The 10,942-nt window shown below is 39.7% G+C and overlaps 1 non-coding gene across 1 annotated transcript; it reads right to left on the bottom strand.

Annotated features, from left to right (window-relative positions):
• Window positions 1-543: 543 nt before the first annotated feature.
• Window positions 544-651, bottom strand: LOC112745526 (small nucleolar RNA R71). Its single transcript, XR_003173450.1, has one exon. It is a non-coding gene; the product is annotated as a small nucleolar RNA R71 (small nucleolar RNA).
• Window positions 652-10,942: the final 10,291 nt, after the last annotated feature.

Below are 10,942 nucleotides of genomic sequence, written 5' to 3'. Positions count from 1 at the left end.
CGTTTGATTCTGAAATTGAAAGAACTATTTCACGTATTAAGCGAGCTCGACGCAGGTTAGCCTCTGAGGGTGGTGAAGTGATTGTTATTGATTCAACAGTCTCATCTGAGGGTAAATCTGAACCGCCATCTGAGAGCAAAACAAGCTCCTTTACTACTGATTCAGTTGATTCACGTGCTGATAACATGGCAGAACCTAGGAGGATTACTCTCCAGGAAGCTGGAGCCCCGGATTTTACACTGCAACTGTATCAAGTACATCATCCAACTCCAGCTGCAGATTTTAAGCTGAAGACTGCATTAATCAACTTGATGCCCAAGTTTCATGGCTTACCTGCTCAAGAGCCTATTAAGCACCTAAGGGATTTTCAGACAGCCTGTTCTACTGTCAGGCGTCATAGTGCAAATGAAACTTCTATTCTGTTAACTGCCTTCCGGAAAGGCGAGAGAGTGGTACTACTCCCAACCTGAAGCGACTGTTACCAACTGGGATATGCTCAGGAGAGAATTTCTGGAAAAATACTTTCCAGCTGAAGTTACAGACAGACTGAGGAAAGAGATCTCCTGCATTATTCAAGGTAAATCAGAGACTCTCTATGAGTACTGTGAGCGTTTTAAGAATCTTTTAGACGCATGCCCCCATCACATGATTGACAGACTAGTGTTGATCAGCTACTTCACTCAAGGTATGAAGCCTCGGGATAAAACTACCCTAGATGGTGCTAGTAATGGTTCTCTGAAGAAGTACAAGACCGCAGATGAAGCATGGCAACTGATCAGTGACTTAGCTGAATCCACCAGAAATCACAGACACAGGAATAGCCATTCGAAAGCTGTTGCAGAAGTTTCCTCTAGCACTGAGACCACTGCTCTTACACAGAGTATATGTGAAATGACCAACCTACTGAAGCAATTACAGTTGAACCAACAACAACAAGCTCAACCTGCCATACCACAACAAAGCCAACAGCTAGTTCCACAAAGAATATGTGGCATATGTGCTGATTATAGTCATTATACCGATGAATGCCCGCAGCTCCAACAAGAGGATAACACTGTGGCAGCTACTCATAACTTCTATGACCGCCCGAATCAACGATACAATCAACAAGGCGGCAACTACAACTAAGGTGGAAACTATAACCAAGGATGGCAGGACAACTCCAACCAAAGTTGGAGGGATAATTCCAACCATGACTGGAGGGAATAACAATGGAAACAGAGGTGGAATAACAACAACAGACAGCAGAATCAGAACCAACCTTACAGAGCTCCTCACCTAAGACAGTCATAAGGACCCCAGCATAACCAACAATAAGTCCCACAGATTACTTATCCCACTTCTTCATCAAATGACGAGATGCTTCATTCTCTTGCACAAGGACAACAAGACATGCATACTACACTAAACTCTAGTTTAAATGGTCTGAATGCCACTTTACAAGCTCTCGCCGCCCGGATAGAGTCACTACTTGCTTCCATCAACCAACCTTCAAGCTCCAGTGGAATTCCTTCTCAACCCTTACCTAACCCCAAGGGTGGCATCAACGCCATCACCTTGAGGTCCGGAACCACACTGGAAGAGAGGACCCAGGAGGAGCCAAGCCCAATAGAACATGCCCCAATTGAAGACTCAGTGGAAGTAGAAGATGCTGAAAAGGAAGTTGAAGTACAAGACAAGGTTAAAGAAGCATTAGCTCAGCCAAGGAATGGAGCACCAAAGGATGCAGATGCTGCAAGTGGCGCCATCCCTATCCCATTCCCACACGTTGCAAGGAAATCCAGAAAGCAGACGGAACTTGATCCCAAAATGGTAGAAATTTTCAAAAAGGTTGAGGTAACTGTTCCCCTTTTTGATGTTATTCAGCAAGTGCTTAAATATGCAAAATTTTTGAAAGATTTATGCATTCATAAGGATAAAATTAATTAATTAGAAACTATTCCTTTAGGTAGTTCTATATTTGCTTTAATGGGAAGTATACCTGAAAAATGTAGTGATCCAGTTCCATGCATGGTTAACTGTACCATTCGAGGTGTAATATTTTCTGATTGCATGTGTGACTTAGGAGCGTGTGTTAGTATAATGCCATTGTCTATATATGATACCTTAAGGCTCCCTCCCTTAAAAAGGTCGGCAGCTCGTTTTGTGTTAGCAGATAAAAGCATTATTACAGTAGTTGAAATTGCTGAAGATGTATTAGTGAGAATCAAGGGGCTCACATTTTCCATTGACTTCTATATCCTGGAAATGCCCCCTAATGACTCAGGAAGACCATCATCAATCTTGCTTGGATGACCATTCCTGAAGACCTCAAAATTCAAGCTGGATGCATTCTTAAGAACTTATTCCTTTGAGATAGATGGCAGAACAGTGAATTTCAGTTTAAATGAAGCTATGAAGCACCCTCCGGAAGATCATTCTATCTTCCAGTGCGATATCATTGATGAAACTATAGCTGAAGTTCACCAAGAAGAATTAGAAGAAAAGCACATGCAGCAAATTCCAAGTGTGGGGACACCTTCTGAACATAATGAAGACACTTTACCATTACCATTAGCCCGGATGATCCAGAACCTAGCCATGAGCAGAAACTAGAATTGAAGCCCCTTCCTCCACACCTCAAGTATGCTTACCTTGAGGATAATCAGAAGTTCCCAGTTATCATTGCAAGGGAACTCACTTCTCAACAGGAAGAGCAACTGCTTAGTGTGCTGAGAAAACATAAGAAAGCAATTGGATGGAGCTTGGCGGATATAGTAGTCATCAGTCCTCAAGTTTGTGAGCACAGAATATATTTAGAAGAGGAATCAAAACCCGTCCGTCAACCCCAAAGAATATTGAATCCCACCATCTTAGAAGTTATCAAGAAAGAAGTAACCAGACTACTTGAAGCATATATCATTTATCCCATCTCAGACAGTGAATGGGTCAGTCCAGTACAAGTGGTGCCCAAGAAGTCTGGAGTCACAACAATAAAGAATGAACATGGAGAGCTCCTGACAACTAGAGTGCAGAATTCATGGAGGGTTTGCATTGACTATAGGCGGCTCAACCAAGCTACTCGCAAGGATCATTACCCCTTGCCATTTATTGACCAGATGCTCGATCGCCTGTCAGGTAAATCACATTATTGTTTTTTAGATGGTTATACAGGATACTTTCAAATTCATATAGCTCCTGAGGATCAGGAGAAGACTACTTTTACATGTCCCTTTGGAACATATGCTTATAAACGAATGCCTTTTGGCTTATGTAATGCACCTGCTACTTTCCAAAGATGCATGATAAGTATCTTTTCAGATCTTATTGAGAACTGTATGGAAGTGTTTATGGATGATTTTAGCATATATGGTGATACATTTGACCGTTGCTTGGATAGTTTAGCTAGAGTATTAGACAGATGTGTTAGTTCAAACCTTGTATTGCATTTTGAAAAATGTCACTTTATGGTAAAATAAGGGATTGTTCTAGGACACGTTGTCTCTAAAACTGGTATTTCAGTAGATCCAGCAAAGGTAGATGTCATTTCTAGTTTACCTTACCCCTCCTCCGTGAGGGAAGTCCATTTGTTCCTTGACCATGTAGGTTTTTACAGGAGATTTATTAAGGACTTCAGTAAGATAGCATTACCTTATTCCAGACTACTACAGAAAGATATCGAGTTCAAGTTCAGTGAGGATTACATGCAAGCATTTGATAAGCTGAAGATCGCCCTGACTTAAGCCCCAATTGTGGGAGGACCAGACTGGAGCCAGCAATTTGAAATTATGTGTGATGCCTCCAACCATGTAGTAGGAGCAGCACTGGCTCAGCCTGAAGGTAAGGATCCTTTCGTAATTGCTTATGCATCTAAAACCTTAGATGCTGCTCAATCTAATTACACTACTACTGAAAAAGAGCTTCTTGCTATTGTTTTTGCTCCGGATAAATTCCAAGCCTATTTACTTGGTACGAAGGTAGTAGTGTACTCAGACCATGCAGCTCTAAAATATTTATTAGCTAAAAAAGAGTCTAAACCAAGGCTAATACGTTGGATACTGTTACTGCAAGAATTTAATTTAGAAATTAAGGATAGGAGTGGTAACCAGAATTTAGTGGCAGACCACTTGAGTCGCCTTGAACACATTAAGGATGACTCCACTCCTATCAATGATGCTTTTTCATTTGATAGCTTGCATGTAGTATCTGAAGTAGTTCCTTGGTATGCACCTGTAGCTAATTATCTAGTTAGCCATACTTTTCCTCCCAATTTTAATAAACATCAAAGGGACAAGCTGAAAAGCGAGTCTAAATATTATATATGGGATAACTCATATTTATGGAGGTGTGGTGCTGACCAGGTAATTAGGAGGTGTGTACCTCAATCAGAATTCTAGTCCATTTTAGAGGCATGCCACTCTTCTGAGAGTGGAGGACATTTTAGCCCTCAAGGAACAGCTAGAAAAATCTTAGACCGTGGATTCTGGTGGCCTACTCTTTTTAAAGATGCTGCTGAATTTTGTAAATCTTGTTCCCCATGCCAAAGATTTGGTAATATATCCAAGAGGGATGAGATGCCTCAACAGATTATGCTTTTCTGTAAAATTTTTGATGTTTGGGGCATTGACTTCATGGGTCCATTTCCAAACTCTAATAGTTACCTTTATATACTGTTAGCTGTGGATTACATTTCTAAATGGGTGGAAGTAATTCCTACCCGTACTGATGATGCTAACACTGTTGTTTCCTTTGTTAGAAACCATATTATCTGTCGCTTTGGATCACCACGAGCAATCGTGAGCGATCAAGGCACTCATTTTTGTAACAGGAGACTAAAATGATTACTGAAAAAGCATGTGATAATTCACAAGGTAGCAACAGCTTATCATCCTCAGACCAATGGACAAGCACAAGTGTCTAATAGGGAGATTCAACGCATTCTGGAGAAAATAGTAAAGCCCCATAGGAAAAATTGGAGTGCAAGGCTACAAGATGCACTCTGGGAATATAGAACAGCATATAAAACACCCATTGGGATGAGTCCCTTCCGCTTAGTATAGGGAAATGCTTGCCACCTTCTAGTAGAGGTGGAACACAAGGCTTTCTGGGCTGTAAGGGAATGCAATATGAATTTTGAAGAATCTGGTGCTGAAAGAAAGCTGCAACTAGCAGAATTGGAGAATCTTCGCCGAGAATCTTCGCCTAGAAGCATATGACTACTCCAGGCGATACAAGGAGAAGATGAAGGGCTCTCCATGACAAACACATAAAAAGAAGAGAATTCAGACCAGGGGAGTTAGTTCTTCTTTATAACTCCAGACTGAGGCTTATGCCAGGCAAACTGAGATCAAGATGGGAAGGTCCCTATAGAGTAGAAAAGGCAGAGCCATACGGAGTTTTTCACCTGTGTCATCCTTCTAGCTCCAAATTCTTAAAGGTCAATGGACATCGCCTGAAGCTTTATCATGGAGAGAAGATAAAAGATCACAAAGAACTAGAGGTCTTCCTCTTGGAAAATCCACCAATAGAGGCAAAATAAGCTTGAAGAACGTCCAACTTAAGGACATAAAAGCAAAGTGCTAGGTGGGAGACAACCCACCATGGTATGATCGTTCAGTTTCAGTGTCAGTCTTATTTTACTCTATTTTGTTTTTGCCAATGACTCTTCTCATAAGCTCTGCATAAAGCTGTATATAGCCTGCACTTGCATTTGCATTCTGCACATAAAAAAAAATGCACGCGACGCGTAAGCATCGCTGACGCGTCCGCGTCATTAGTGCATTAGAAACGAGGAGAAAAGAAGCAGAGAGTCACGCGAAAGCGTGGCTGAAGGCGTGCCTTAGGCACAAATATGCTCACGTGACCGCGTCACTGACGCGCTCGCGTCGTTTGAGAAAACAGCCCCCCCACGCGTACGCGTCACCCACGCGACCGCGTGGCCCTGCAAAATTGATGTAAAGAGGTGTATGGCAGAGAGTTATAATGGAGTGGGGCTGGAATGATGCTAGAAGCACAAGCCCTCTCACATGAACGCGAGCCCCACGCGTCCGCGTCGTTTTGAAAATATAGCCATTCACGCGATCGCGTCACCCACGCGAACGCGTCACCCAGATTTTTGGCAAAATGCATTTAAAACAGAGAGTTGCGCGAACGCACGGCTGCACTCGCGCCAATCGCACAAATCAGGCCACGCGATCACGTCACCTACGCGAACGTGTCACCTGAAAATATCATAACCCACGCGAACACGTGAACCACGCGTCCGCGTCACAAGCGACGCACAACTTATCCAGATAAGCCAAATATCTTATCTTTTCTTCCCCTAATCCTAATTTTTACTTCTCCCTTCTTATTTCTTCCTTCTCCCTCCTTTCTTCTCTATTCCTTCTCACTTTTTACTTTCTCCCTTGCTTATTTTTCACATCCATTATCAAGGTTCTTTTCTTTCTCTCTTTATTTTTACTTTTCCATTATTTTTATTTTATGTTTACTTCTTCTTTTACTTTCATTATCTATATTTTCTTTTTCTTTCTTTTCCTTTCTTTTTATTCCTTTAATTGGTGTTAGAAATTTAATTGGGTGATTATTTTCTTTTATATTTATCTTGTGAGTTATTGTGGAATTGTTTGACAATTAATATTACTTCTTAAAGGGTTGCTTGCATGTTCAATTTAATACTTTCAACAACATATTCACCATGCATGCTATGTGTTTGTGAAAAAGCCCGTATGGCATTGCACATTATTTTTAAATTATTCTATTCTACTACTCTAATGCCTGTTTTTCACAAAACCCCTTTTATATTTTATTGATTAAATATAATTAATAATACAAACAGGTTGTTAGTTTGAAAGGGTTGGTAATCTAACTTGGACATTGAATGCTTGATCTATGCTACTCATGCCTTTGCCGGCATGCCAATAAACATCTTGCATTCAATAGCCGTCACATGCACTTTCTATATTTCCATTGATGAACTTTTCACATGGATTCGCGACCATGTGTTAATGACATCCTTCTTTACCGTGCATCGATTATCACCTGTACCCTTCTCTTCCTTGCTCTAACCCTTAATTTTTTAAAGTTACTTTCTTTTTCCTTTTTCAGGATGGCCACCAGGAAAGGTAAAGAGAAAGCTACTCCCAAACAACCAACAAGGAAAGGAACAAAAAGAGCACTAGCCGCAGAGCCATCTTCAACAGCAGTAAGGCCATCAACAAAGTGAATCAAGAGGATCATCAAGGTCGATGAAAAAGAAAAAGCTTTTTCAGCAAAGGACACTGCGCGGTTTCCCAACCGCTACTGTGAGCATATGTTCCCTATCCTGGCAGAAAGGAATTATAACAATGAATACCTTCTCATCCTCCCAACCAACATTGTTGAATTTGTTGAGCCCCGAATTGAACGAAGACAATGGGAATTCCTACGGAGACAGCCACGGTAAGTTAATCTTTCATGGGTAGTTGAATTCTACTCCAATTTTTACATGCCAACCATGCATTCTATCTATGTCCGTCATAAGCAAGTCCCCATAACAGAAGAGGCCATTCAGCGAGGTTTAGATCTTCCCCCTGCTCCAGAAGGATTGGACGCATTCCAAGAAGCCTCATTCAAATGCCAGACATACCAATTTGACTGGGACGCAGTTCTCAAAGTTATAGCAAAACCTGGCAGTAGATGGATCTATGGATACAATCGATTTCAACCTAAGAGCATATTGGCTTCTGCACTCACCTTGGAGGCTCGAGTATGGGTACAGATTATGTCCCATTACGTCACTCCGAGCACTCATGAGTCCTCCTTCACGGCAGACATGGCTATTCTAATCTGGTGTATCCTTACAGACCAGCACCTCAATTTACCAAGACACATTCGACATGATATGGGACACGTACAGATTGCGGGCAATCTACCTTTTCCCACCTTAGTTTCAGATCTAGTCTCAGCAGCCGGAGTCTTCCACAGAGCTGGGGACACCAAAGCCATGATTCCACGAGATGATCAATACGTCCCTAACGAGAAGTATATCAGACCTCCAGCAGCCACTATCAACCGGAGCTCGGAACCAACAGAAGATATTCCTACTCCTTCCATATCACAAGCACCTTCAACAAACCAACTGCTCCATCAGATACTTGATAGACTAGACCGGCTTGACCAGAAAGGAAAGCAAAGGGAGCGCCGTAACAATCGCAGATTTACATACCTCAAGGAGTTACTTGTTGGTAACCACCCACCTAAAGAAGAACCAGACACCCTGGAATCCACTTTATTTACCAGCACAGGGAGCCATGACAGTCCTGATTGTGGAGATGTTGCTACCAGCCCCCCTTTGTTCCTAACTAATGGCACTGAAGACAGTGTCAAGCTTTAAGTGTGGGGAGGTCGGTCAGTACCTGATTTCCGGAGGTAATTTCTCTTTCTTAGCACCAATAAAATAGGATATTTATTTTTCTTTTTATTAGGATAAATATCATAGTAATAGGTTATTTGCATGCATATTCTATTTGGTTAGAAAATCAATAAGTTTCTTTTAAAGACCCTATTTTTGAAAAAAATTCACTAATTTAAATCAAAACTTTTGTGTTAAACTTGTTTGGAAGTTGTATTTGGAACATAGTTAAAAGCTAGAACACACAACCTGTGAGACTTGAGCCTAATAAAATGGTTACAATATTTAACCATAAAATTTTATTCTTGTGTGTTTGCTTTTCTATGATTCTGATCTATATTTTGTTCCATCATATATGTCCAATGTTTAATGTGTTATATGCATGCATATGATTGAGGCCATTATTTTATTAGCTCACTTAACCTAAATAGCCTACCCTTCCATTTACCTTTGTTAGCCACTTTGAGCCTTTTAATCCCCTTTGTTCTATATTTTACCACATTACTAGCCTTAAGCAGAAAAACAAGTAATACCCCAAATTGAATCTTTGGTTAGCTTAAGATAGAAATTGTGTGTCAATAAAGTGTGGGAAACTGTGGAAACATGGGTTAATAAGGGAACGTATCATGATAAAATATTGGGAATTTGGGTACCTACTCATGAGAAACAAAGAAAAAAATTATAAATCAATGTGCATTGGCAATGTTATTTTTATGCTGCAAAAAAAAATAATAATAAAAAAATATTCAAGTAATTAGATAAATAAATAAGGGGACAAAATTACCCCAATGCTAAAGTTAATCTCAATAAAAAAAAAACCAATGCATATGTGATACAAGTTAAGAGAAAAAGTTGATGCATGAGTATGTAAAACAAAAGTGGAAAAATTTTGGATAGTTAAGGATGAACTCAAGAAGAAAATAGAGTATGTATGTTAGGTGATAGCTTAGGATAATGAAGGATTCAATTATATAGCTCACTTAGCCATATATATACCCTCACCTTTACTTTGGCCCCATTACAACCTTGAAAAGACCTCATGATGTTTGCATTGGTACATTAAATATTTGTTGATTGGTTAGGTGAAGAACAAGGTTTAGAAAGCATGATTAGAGAAGAGTAGAGTGATTATCCCATACACTAAAGTGACTAGAGTGCATATACACCATCAGTGAAGGTTCAATGCTTAATTCTATGCTCCCCGCTTTCATGAGCTATCTTCATACAAGTTTACCTGTTTTTACTGTATAAATTTTAATTAGTGGAATTTAATTTATTCTTGTCTTAAAGAACTTACTTATTTTTAACCAAGTAGACAAAATCATATAGTTGCATTCATATACATAGGTTGCATTGTATTGCATGAGTCTTGCATTGCATAGCCGATGTCTGTGGTGAAGCCAATCATCAAAAGAGCTATGGTGACGGCAACGACATTGGCAAGGATGAAAGGACGGTGGCGCGTAGGTTTACAGGTGCATCGGTTACTGTAGTAATTGAGGATGGGATGGAGAACAGAGCTAGAAACGGGGTGATACGGAAAAAATTAATCATCCATAATAACTACCGGCAAGTGCACCGGGTCGTATCAAGAAATAAAACTCACAAGAGTGAGGTCGATCTCACGAGGATTAATGGATTAAGCAAGTGATAGTTGATTAATTATTCTAGTTAGACGATTCAATTTTGAGTGATAAGCAACAAGGAATGTAAATGACTTGAAATTAAATGAAAGCAATAAAGTGCAAGGAAAGTAAATGACAAGAAATTAAAGTGCTGAAAATTAAAGTGCAAGAATGTAAATTGCATGGAATGGAACGTACAAGAAAGTAAAGTGCAAGAAAGCAAATGACTAGAAAGTAAAACCAAGTGAAGCATTTCTACAAACACTTGGAAGGCATAAATGTGCAAAAGTAAATAAAGCCATAAATGTGCATAAGTAAATGACAAGAATTAAAGACAAGAAGTAAATTAACAAGAATTAAGAATGAAATTAACATTGGGATCAAGAGATATTGCATTCTTAGGATCAATAGTTTTCATCTCCTCTTCAATCATGCAACTCATTGACCTCTTGGCAATCATGAGTGATTGAATCCGAATGTCTTGGTAATTCAATCTCCCCAATCTTGATCAATAGCCAATTCTTTGGTCTAATTGCTCATGAGAAAAGATGAAGAATGGTCCGTAATTATACCATACACCTTCTTAGACCCAAATAATGGATAAATTAAATGTCACAATATCCCATCCATACCCAAATCTACTCAAGTGTGAGAAGGATTTTCAAGCATCATTCTATGATTCCTTTCCCAAGGTGCACATAGAATTCATGTACATTCAATCTCTTTCCCAAGATAATTGAATGCTTAAATGAAGAACAAAAATTATTCAAGTAAATCAAAGAGAGATGAAGAGAAGAAGAAGAATAAAAACAAATTAATCCATTAAATAGTAATAGAGCTCTCTTTCCCAATGTTGGAAATTAGAAGCTCATAACTAAATATTTACAAAAGTGAAAGGGGAGTGGAGTCACCTCCACCCCTCTATGGTGTGTGTAAAATGATGAAT

Source organism: Arachis hypogaea, chromosome 14 (assembly GCF_003086295.3).
Source record: "Arachis hypogaea cultivar Tifrunner chromosome 14, arahy.Tifrunner.gnm2.J5K5, whole genome shotgun sequence".
In the NCBI taxonomy this organism is placed as follows: domain Eukaryota; kingdom Viridiplantae; phylum Streptophyta; class Magnoliopsida; order Fabales; family Fabaceae; genus Arachis; species Arachis hypogaea.
Note: the sequence above shows the minus strand (reverse complement) of the source record. Positions and strands in the feature narration are given on the sequence as shown.